Here is an 11,697-nt window from a genome sequence, read left to right on the forward strand (position 1 = left end):
TTAAATGGGTGGACTTCAACTCCCAGAATTCCCCAGCCAGCTGGGGAATTCTTGGAGTTGAAGTCCACCCATCTTAAAGTTGCTGAGGTTGAGGAACCCTGTCCTACACAACAAGGGGAAAAAAAGTAAAACTGTTCAAATATTATTCTGTAGCATCAGTTTGCACTAGTTCCAGATAATCTAACAAGCAGGTGAGAGTACATACAAGGAGGTGGAAGACCCCGACTTAGGAGATAAGGAAACTTACCCTTTTGGAAAAGTCATGCCCATTTAGAACTGGATCAAAGTGAGATCCTTTTGTGTTTGGTTGTGGCTTGATATGGGAATTGCTCCCCATTTTGCACCCTACCTGTCCCATCCACAACAAAAACAAATGTTTTTCTTTGCAAAAGGAGAAGAACTAGACAGAAGCAGGGAAAGCCATGTGACAAAAGAGTGAGAGAGCGCAACTAGCCCAGGTAGATCCAATCTAGCTTCTCTTTCTTAGCTGAGTGGGAACTGGTTCCAAAGCCTTCCAGGCCCTATCAGAAGTTCTAACATTTACAGCACACTCTCTGTATTGCACAACACTTAAGATGCGTGGACTTCAATTCCCAGAATTTCCCACTCAGCATGATGGCTGGAGAATTCTGGGAGTTGAAGTCCATGCATCTTAAAGTGGCCAAGATGGAGAAACACTGTCCTATGGAGTCACCCTGAAATGGTTAATTGAACTATTCAGAGCCAGGGGTTTGCTAAATACAAACATTCCCACTCACCTCCTCAAAAATATTTTTTTTCTAACATGCCTAATATTACAACTTGCATACATTTCAAGCAGGCACCTTTTCCAGGAATAGCTTCAAGTCACCTTAATCAGAATATAAACTAAATATGGAGATATGTTGAATTGTCATAATGAAATATAGCCCTAGTTCAATCCAGCACTTTACAGATAAAATTTCAGTTGTGCTCTTGGATGATCATGAACATAACCAGAAAGACAGCAGTACTGGAATAGAATAGTTTCTAAATTTGGAGGGGGGGAAAAAAAGAATTCTGACCTTCTCCCTCTCTTCTGTTTAATTAAAACCAGTATTCCCCAATATTTGTTAACCCTAGCAAGTAGGTTTATGCTTAGGGTAGGGCAAAAATAATGGCTGCACAAACACAATATCAAAATGTGTAATGTTATATTGGCATTCCAGGTCGACATACCACCCAAATATTTGGGTTGAGATGGAAAATGTCTTTCCATTTGCATCAACCTCTTTCTTAATTTTCTTCCACTCTGCAGGGGATTACCATCAAAGTAGGATAGATTAAGTTCAGTTCCACATCCTGAATTTACTTCAGTGCTAGGATCTGGTAGTTATTGCTCTCTGATCCTTATTTCTATTTCCACTACCCATTTCCATAACTCCACTGACAAACAGAAATAACTGGAGTTCGAGGTCCCTTAGGGAAAAATCCAGCTGATTTGCTGTGCCAGAAAAGGCTTGTTCTATTTCCTGGCATTTTATTCAACAGTGGCAGGAAGTTGCAAATCACATCCATGAAGGCTTCTTAAAACATACAGTATGCTGAACATGGAGCACAAATGACTCTTTAAAAGTGGTATGTTTCTGCTCCCCCATTTCCATAATAATTAAATTACACTTAAGATGGCTGACACAGAAGTAAAAATACTAACACCAATCTAATCCATAAAATCTTTTCACAAAGGGGTTAAATCAGGGCTCCCCAAAGTGGTCAATATCAACCCCCAAGGGCTGATGGGACTATCCAAGGGGTCAATGCTGTTATTATTATTGTTATTTGTAGCACTATTAGTTAAAGTAGTATTTATTAAACTATTTTCATATACTAAATGTTTGGGGGTTGATGAACAATCTGTAACTTCATGAAGGGGTCAATGTGCTGAAGAGTTTGGGGACCCCTGGATTAAAGGATATATTTAAAAGAAGTGAATGGATGCATCTCCTCCAGGATATCATCCCAAAACCTTATGGCATCAATTGTAAGAATACTGCCACTGTATTACCATCAGTTATCCTGTACTAATTTAAGGGAGATGAAGGTCCTTATAAGACCTGGACATGTTGAGTAACATGTGTAGTAAATACTCAGACCATCCAGGGCTTCAGAAGCAAGTATGAAAATGCTTGCTAACGTGTTCTACATCAGGAAGAGAAGGACTTTCTTTAATTGGCCAAACAGCCATCTGCCAGGAATGCTACAGCTACAGGTTTCCTGAGATGAGCAGTGGGCTGGACTCCAAAGTCCCTTCTGATTCTAGTAGAACACTGTGACTAGGTTTACATACTACACTAAGCATGGTTTTAACTGTAGTTTGTTAGATAAATGGCAATGGTTGGGTGCACACAACACACTAAATCACTAGCAGATCATATTATGGCCTAGCATCACTCATCTCAACACACCAGCATGTATTAGATATTGTCCAAGAGGTGCTCAATAGAAGCCCCAGCTGCCATAGAAAAACACTTGTCAGGTGGATTGCCATAGAGGTTTACTGAATTGTTGTACAGTCACTCCATCGGTCCCAAATTTGCCTTGCCACTTTTGCTATACTCAAATTTCTTTAAGAACAAGCCAAACTGCAAAAAATTACTCATGCACCTTATTATCTGACAAAGTTATTTCTAGACTTACTGGGCACAAAAACCAATTCTGCCAAAAGTAAATTAGAAAAGGACAAAAAGAATTTGAATTCCAAAGAATGCCTTATCAATAAAGCATGACTTGATTTTAAGCTAATAAATAAAATCAGTACTTCATTAATTATTCAAGCTTGTTAATAACTCAAGCAGTATTGACTGCAACAGAAGCAGACACAAATATTTTGTTTTAATGACCACCTTCAGGTGATAAGCATCCAGACACCACATAGACAAATTTGGTCTATGAATACAAATTTAACATTACATCAAAATATAATTATTCTGCCTCCTACCAAAACAATTATATTTGAAGTCTAAGTTGACTCAAAGATTAGGTCCAAAGCAAAACATATCTGCTTGCCCATTTATGACCCAACATTTACAGCAGAGTTTTAAATATCCTTGAAAATTGTTGTCTGATGATGATTTAGATTTGAGGATTTTCTCACTGACATTGGATGCTCCCTTCCATGTAACAACTTCCTTATTAGATTGTGGAATCATCCAGATATGTTTGACAATAGTTTCTGTAATGTACAGCTATTCTGGCTGCTGGTCAACTGGCTGGGAATAACTTTTAAAAGAAAAAGTCTCTTTTTTTCTCTTTGAGAAAATGCCAGGAAGATTTCAGCACAGCCATCATCCATAAAACTAGTTCCACAAGCCCATGGGGACTTGGAAGCCAATGCATGCTTTCTGAACTTCTGTTTTGCAAGTATTTCCTATTTCAGAGGATCTGAACAAATTGCAATACAGGTAGTCCCCAGGTTAAGAACATCCAGTTTACAGATGACCCATAGTTAAGAATGGAGCCTATTATAGCAAAATTCAAGTTAAATGCACAATGATTTGAGTTTAATATACAATGGTTGGAATTAATTACACAATACTACTTATACAGTATTATACAATAATACTGTTCTGGCTTACATACAAATTCGACTTAAGACAGACCTTGGGAACGGAACTCATTCTTAAACGGGGGACTATCTGTAAACCAAACAACACACTCACAATGGGAAGAAAAGCAAGGAGGAAGCAGGTAAGTATAAAGTTCATTCCCATTATATAAAATCAAGATTTTGGTATGAATACACTTCTGCATCTTTGATGTAGGGTTGCAGATATTAAGAGAGTCAAACAGCCCCATTTTATATAAATCAGCTCAAATGAGAAGTAAATCATACCAAATTCAGTTACAACTGTGAGTTTTAAGTATTCCAACCTGAATTAAAAATTTGATTTGTAAGTTCAGTAAAGTCCTGAATCTTTGTTACCCACCAGTTCCAATTTCTTAACCCTGCTGAACACAATGGCTAAGTACCATATTGCCAGACTCTTTGGGAGAAAGATCCTCAACCCTCTTTAATTTAAAGCAGTGTTTTTCAAACTTGGCAGCTTTAAGATGTGTGAATTTCACCCCAGAATTCCCCAGCCACCAGAATTAAAAAAGTTATTAGCAAAGTGCAATCCAGTTAGCTCCATAATGTAAATTAATATTTCTAATATTATAAATGTAACATGCTAATATTGTAAGACTTATGAATAGATTGTTCACTTGATTTCTTTCTATGTTTTATTAATATATCAAATAATTGGGCAATCTTACTGCCTTAAAGATTATTCAGAATTACAATAATTCCTACACTCAAATACTTCCAATTAAAATTAGACAATACATTCTATTAAATTCGTGTCAATTTGACACCCCCCTTCTACTCAAAAGTTCATGAACTGAATTCATTCCAGATTTTTTTTCAGCCCTGCTGAATAAATGTTGGGAGATTTCATTTCTGTTTTTCATGTTCATATATTTATACACAATCTTACACTTTCTCTCCTCAGAAGAATGTCCTATCAAGGTTAGTGGAGTTTACTCTAGGTAAGCAAGTCTAAGGTTACATGACTGAATTCAGAGGTGATTACCTCCCAAGAAATGTACAAAAGGTATCATGTATTTCGAATCAATTCTGACTTTTGATAATTCTATGGGCACATGCATGTTGTCTTTTGGGCAACAACATGGGTTTTGCTATTGCTTCTTTCCAAGTTTTTTCCCCCTAAATTAACCAGACTAACCTGTTGCTCTAGTACTGGTAGATAGTCTCCCATCCAATTATTAACTAGATTCAACCCAGCTTAATTTTTCAGGATCACCCAAGACATACCTACAGCTACACTAACAAGGACTAGCTCTTGATTTTCTATTCAGCATTCATACCTTCCTTTCTTCCACTCTCCAAGGTTAAGTTGTCATTAACATATTCAGTGTTATGGCCTGAGCCTTTTTCTTCCTACCCGGTCATCTCAGTACTATCAACGATAGAAGGGATCTCCTTCAAGGTTTCAAGAAAGAGGGTCTCATCTACCATAAGAAAACCTCAGCTGAGACCTTTCAAAAGTTCCTGCCGAATTCTAATTTTTGGTGTGGCAGACAGGATACATACAAAACAATCAGGTCAACCCAGTTTAATTAATTTTTAATTTAAGTGTAAATGACCATTAATTTTGTCCTGGCCTGTTCCATTTTTGGAGCATGGGACTTAGCATGCTTCTCAAAAGTGAAGTGCTTTCCCCAGTCCAAAGAAGCTATTCACCTGGCCTACAGAAGAATTTCAACACTCTTACGAAACACCTATTATTATTGAAACACCCACACATACAGAGTCCTTATTTATAACCAGAATGCCTATATCACTGAATAATTCCCTCTGGTATGTAATACAGCCTAGAGCGGGGGTAGAGAAACTGTTACCTTCCAGATGTTGCTGAACTGCAACTACCAGCATCTCTCACCATCAGCCAGGCTGGCTGGTGCTGCTGAGAGTTGGAGCTCAGCAATGATTCTTCAGGCCGCCCTGCAGAATCATTCCTCATCTTGCAAATGTTGCATAATAATTTTCTATTTTGCTAATATTGAATGGTTTTATTTCCACAGAAAGAAATTTATTTCCACAGAACCACCTATGGCTCAAGCTTCCTTTTGCTGGAATAACAGCTCAATGCACATGATGATTCTTAAGCCTTGTTGATCTCCTGTTTGATTGTATGCTTCAGAACTCTAAAATATTGGCAAGTCAGAAAGAAATGAGAAAAATAATTCACACTGGCTACATGGCTTATTGAACAAGATAAAAAGTTAGCCAGTTCCCTTCTTAATAAAAATCCAATCGTTTATAAATTAGAAATGGTTTTCAGAAACCGATTTTCAAACATATGTTCCAGCTAATCTATAGCCAATAGTTTTTCTATCTACGCAAGGAAAACAAAACACAGCCTGCAATGTAATGTAATGTAAAAAGGAATTAAATGAAGCGCAGAAATACTTAACAGCAGATTTCTACAAAAGCAAACAATGAACTAGCACCGAACAGGCAGCAGGCAACGGCAGTGAGAGAAAAGACTGTGAAAACATATAACACATTTGGCCAGGCTTCATAAAAAAATCATGAATGTTGGAACCATGGCTATTATTTGTGTGAGTACAGATCTGAGTCTGAACGACTGCAATTATATTAAAGAATTTAATTGGCTCTCAATTATGTCAACTTTATATAACTAATATTATTCAATCAATTAACTGAATACAAACCATTTTCTTTTTCACAATAGAGAAAGATGTATTTAAAAGAAAAAACAGAACAGATTGTAGGACTATAATTTTAGAAGATAAAAAGTGCCAGAGAAAAAGAGCTTGCTAAATCATGATTTGGATACGTTCAAACTAAAACTCCCAAAGAACTATGAGTTCAGTATGCTCAAGAGAAAGTTACTCAGTGCTATAGGGCTGGGGTGGGGGGCGGTTTGCCCAGGACTATAAAATCATAACCTGAATTCTGTTCTTGTAACAGTGGCTGGTTTGCAGCTGTTCTTTCTTCCACCCACACACAGAGTAATTCCATTTTGTTTTCACATCTCAGGACTCTTTCACAGAACACTATCCAGGGAAAAGGTGACATGCTACCCTCCCCAAAAAGGAAACCACATCTGTAACTAGTTCTCTGAACACAAACAACTGATACAAGCTGACTGACAACAGACAATTTAAGCTTAACAATTCCCTCTAGAATCTAAGACAACAGGTGCATTTAAACAAGAAACAATATGCTCTTTCCAAGTCAAATTCTCCTTCATTAAAGCCAATGGGATGATACTCTCATAATTTGGGTTCATTTCTCATATTGAGCATTTTTTAAAACATGATTTACTGAAGGAAGCACAACTGGCTGCATTCACACAATTCACAAATCTGTTAAAGCCTGGCTTACAAACCGAAAGCAAATTGCTTAGCCCAAACGATGAACAGGCGAGCACATTATGGCTTCAGATAGAACCACAAGTTATGATGCTAACATAGCATCATTACATCAAACCTATACTAATGCCAACAAAGAGGGAAGTGAGGGATATGAGTAAGGGAGAATGATCTAATTGGGGGAGTGGTTAACCATCCTCCAGCAATCCACTCTCCCTTGAAGAAGACCTTCAGCTAGATAGCAATACCAGCAATAAACCCTGAGTGGGAAGAGAAAGAAAGGCAAAGGAATGTGGGAGGAAGGTTTAACTACATCCGGGTCCTCCCATCTGTTGATTTTTCTCTGCAGATAAACCTCTTCTCTGCATTCCCAAATACTGTAACCAGAAAACAGGCATTTAGGAAATAGGTTAAAAAGGAAAGAAGGATAGAAAAAGGATAGAAAAAGAAAGGAAAACATGATTGAGGATGACATCTTACCTGCTTCAGAGAGCAGGCAGAAATCATCAAGACCTCACTTAATCATCCATAGGAAGTGGAGGCAAGCAGGTCTAAGACAAAAGGGTAGTATATCTTTAGATCAAGATGGGCAACCTGCAGGAGGAGCTGCAGTTAACTTGAGGTGGGGGGTGATGTAGACCCCAACAACCATATCCCAGTTGGCTATTTTCTTGGAGTGGGGAACAATTGGATTTTGTATATATTTGTGTATGACATGAACAGAGTTACATTTAGTTTAGGAATTACATCACAGCGTTTTAGTGATTCTCCAGCATAAAATGGTAGAATACTATGTCATCAATTTTCAGGAACTCTGTCTATGGAACTCATTAGTCATAATATGTGAATAAATTACTTGAAAAGAATTGTAAGGTAAAGATATTCAGAAATGCCACATTAGATATCAGGGATTAACAAAGTTGAGATGTTGTTATATATCCCAATTGTGCCTCTCCCAAGGTTTCATTGTGTCTAGTGCTGATAGACAGAGCACAGAGTTAAATGAATCGTGTGTTTGATAGGCATGATAATCCTAATCTAAAACAAACTTTGAAGCTAGGGGGTGAGTGGGGAGGGAAAACTATCTAGTGGAGTTTGACACAGATCCTGTTTTATTTGGCATTTTCCTGAGTACCCTTGCAGGAAGAAAAGAACAGAATGCTAGTGAAAAAATTGGATGATACCATGCTGAGAGGTACAGGTGACAGAGAGAAGGGTGCAAAGTTATGCAGGAGGAAATAAAATACTTTAGGAATCAGATTGTATACAATGAAAATAAATACAAAACTCCATACCATATTTGTAAATGCGGAAATTCAAACAGTTCTATATTTACTATATTTACCTCAGTAGAAAGCAGGAGAGGGGTGGGAACCACAAAAAGATATCATGGAGCACAAAACAGGCAAACTAAAATGCCAGGATATATCAGACATGACATCTCTAGCAGAAACTAGGAAAATAGTACTACTATACAAGTCACTGCAAAAATGAAATAGGAAGCTACCTTACATCCATCTACTCTAATTCAGGTCATCAGTCTTACCTATCCCACTAATATCTCCAGATCAAGAGACTACAACATGGTAAGACAGCCAAAAAGTCCCCTGAGCCCAACATTGTAAAACTGATAAAACCATGTGAAACTGGAGCTTTTTTGCCCAAGATCTCAATAATCTGAGGGAGGCATCCAGATCACCATATAACAGGGCCCCAAAAGTTGCTGAGCCCTGCTCAGAAAGGGATCTTCCCCCAGCTCTACCTGGAGATGATGAGAAGTTCTCCAAGCAAAACAGATACACTACTAATCTTCATCTGGACTCTCATGGCGAATTCTGATAATCTAATTTCTACAATTATGAATCCCAAGTAAAACTAGGAATGCAAATACAGAATAATGACTGCATGAAAGGTGTCACTATTCAATGGTGAAGGACATTCTCTGACTCACAGATAGTATGAGAAAGCCATCTACTTGATATCATTAAGTTTCACTATAGATACATATGGAAACTTTCCTCAATCTAGTGTCTTCCAGATGTGTTAGACTACAATTTCAATAATTCCCTTTGGCTATATTAGCTATAAATGTTGGGAGTTATAACCCAACACATCTGGAGGGCTGCAAGTTGGAGAATATATGCTGATGTGTATAGGTGAAAACAACACTGGGCATTATGATCTCTTCGGACAAATATGGAAGTGCTATTAGATACACTTAATATTGTAGATATTATTATTGTGGTTCCTTAGCTCTGGCTTTTCAAGCATTTTAGGTAATATTGGTAACTCTAATATACTGTCAGTTAATTGGTCCATCTGCCTCAATACAATCTAGACATAAGAACATTAAACACTGCAAGAGAAATATGCTATCAAATTCATAAATATTAAAGTTTGGTTTGCTTAGCCATGGTTTACTGAATAATCTCCAATGGTTACTTCACACATTGTTCTAAGCTACAAACCACCCAGCCAGTGCATACAGATTTGTCCTGATCAGATCAAAACCCACTCAGTTTCAGCAAAGTTCCTATGTCATCTTCAAATCATTCTTGAGGAGCATTCATTCATGGAGAAAACTAGATAGATTCCAGACATGTTTGTGGTATTACTCGTAAGGTTCATGTTCTATGCCAGCTATTTTTATGTGAAGGCCTTGTCCTAAAGCATTAAAGTCTAAGTCTTCTAATTTGGGGATTCTGACCTAGCATGCCAGCCCCATAACAGTTAATTTGGGAAATTTTTGCCAGTCACATTAATCTCACCAGCTCTATGCTGTAGGCGCAGCCTATCCTTGAAAGCACCTATTGGTTTCAGTCAATCCCACAATCTATAACTTAAGAACTACCTTTTGCCTGAGGTGTACACAGAATACAGAAAGGAAGATGTTTCTTGATTCAACCTTTTGAATAACCACCTTCAGACAACAAGCTGTTTCTAAACATTTTTCTGGGGGGGAAAAAGTGCCCAGCAAGAAAGTTTCGTGAGTTTGGGACTGACTTGCACATATTACCCCTGCATTTTCTGCCAAGGGATGGAGTGCCAATTGTTTCATGCATCTGTAGATTCAAAGTTCCTCCAGCTTTATTCTCTGAGCTTCTCTAGGTCAAGTGGGAGCATTTGCAAACGCTCAATTAGCTGAGACAAAATCAAGGGAGGCAGTTCAGCAAGTGGCTCTCACTTCTAATTCACATCTAAGGAAATGATAGACTAGAATAGAAAGGTGAGACCACAACAGCACAAGCCCCAGCAAAGTACAAGATTCATCTTAACTGTGGTTCATAGAGAAGCAAGGGTCAGTGGATTAACTGGAAGATGAGAGGACACCCTGTAGCCTAGCAGGCCAATATTACAAGCAGAAGAATCCATCGCAGCTTCTATCAATCATTAGAGCTCAACAGGGGGAGGAGGAAGAGCTAGCAATCCTGGTGGCTCCTTGAAGAAGCCCATCTAACAAACTTTGGAGAGCCCCTACTTCAGAAGTGTGCAAAGTAGATCAAAGCTCGTCCCACGAGGTGATGGTATGAAATAACAGCAATTTGGAAACCCATAATGAAAGGGGTGGATGGGAGAAGATATGCTGTATTTCACGCAACATACTTCATTATGAAAAAGATTGCTTATTTCCAATCAGCGGCATCTGAAAATAGAACTTGGGATAGGGGAGAAGGGAAGAAAGCGTGCATCCAGTCACCCCACCCTCAATTCTTGGAGACCAAAGAAATCAATTTCCCATTCATTCATCCTGAAGTAGATTGGAAAGGATGGGCCTCTCCCCATCCTCCACCACCCCGATATGTAGGCAGTCATCATTAGCGCTTTCCCTGCTAACCTGAGAAAGGGGGACCCCGATGCTAAACTGCCTAACACCTTGTTAAGTAGCAAACCCAAGTGGAAGGCATTTTCCTGGAGCAGATGACAGGTAGATGTTGCCCAAGCCTGCGAGCCAAAACTGTGACTGGAGGTGCAGGCAAGCCGAAGCTGAAGATCGTGGAAAGGGTCTGAACCCGGCGCCTTCTTGGCCAGGGAGGCTAGACACAGGGCAGTACCCACTGCAGAAAGCAAAGGGGCTGCCAGATGAAAACTGGCTGAGAGTGAGCGTTCTGGAAGCACAGCGCTTTAGGGATCGGGGCGGGGGGCAGATCTGTTCTGAAACTAGCTCACGAGCGTTGATGCTACGCGAAACAATCGCGGGAAGGAAGCCGGGAAAAAAAGAACTTGGAGGCTGGATCGGGCCACAGAGGCGGCAGCGGCGGCTGGCCACTGAACTTACCCTGCCGGGCAGGAGCGCAAAGCTCCGGTGTCACTGCACGATCCCAGGCATCGTGCTCCGAGCGAGGGGCAGTAGCAGACTGACGCCGAGGAGCTCTTCCCAGCGCCGCAGATGGAGCGGCGTGGGCTGGGGCTCTGGCTCCTCCTCCCCGCTCGGCTCCTACCTCCTTCGCCGGCGCCGATCTCAGGAAGGCAGACGAACTCCAGGCAGGACTTAACAAGCGCGTCTCTCTCGGCTGCGCGCGCTCCGACGCGCGCGCAGGCAGGGAGACTCCCCTCTCTGGCGGCCCGAACGACGGCACGTTCCAGCCAATCAGAACCACTCAGCCCCGTGGCAAAAAAGCGCTTGCAGCCTATCGGAGGCTGGCCGGGGCGGGCTCGGCGGCGCAGGCCGTGGGACTCCCGGCTTTTGCCGGGGTTGTCTCTGTTACGCGCCTGATTCTAGAGAGAGGTAGCTGCTTTCTGTGGCGGAGCAAGGCGGGGGCGGGGGAGAGAGAACCGAAA

General features: G+C 40.2%; 1 protein-coding gene across 1 annotated transcript in view; it reads right to left on the reverse strand.

Annotated features, from left to right (window-relative positions):
- The window catches only part of LNX2 (ligand of numb-protein X 2), a 77,562-nt gene extending 66,110 nt beyond the window's left edge, over positions 1-11,452 (reverse strand). Inside the window, exon 1 of the mRNA XM_007436281.4 lies at positions 11,195-11,452. The gene's annotated coding sequence lies outside the window, so the exon portion shown is untranslated. The remainder of the gene's footprint in view (positions 1-11,194) is intronic.
- Between the last annotated feature and the right edge of the window lie 245 nt (positions 11,453-11,697).

This window comes from Python bivittatus, unplaced genomic scaffold (assembly GCF_059951505.1).
Source record: "Python bivittatus isolate LINGU-HERP-01145 unplaced genomic scaffold, Pbiv_v1 ctg000340_np1212, whole genome shotgun sequence".
Taxonomy (NCBI): domain Eukaryota; kingdom Metazoa; phylum Chordata; class Lepidosauria; order Squamata; family Pythonidae; genus Python; species Python bivittatus.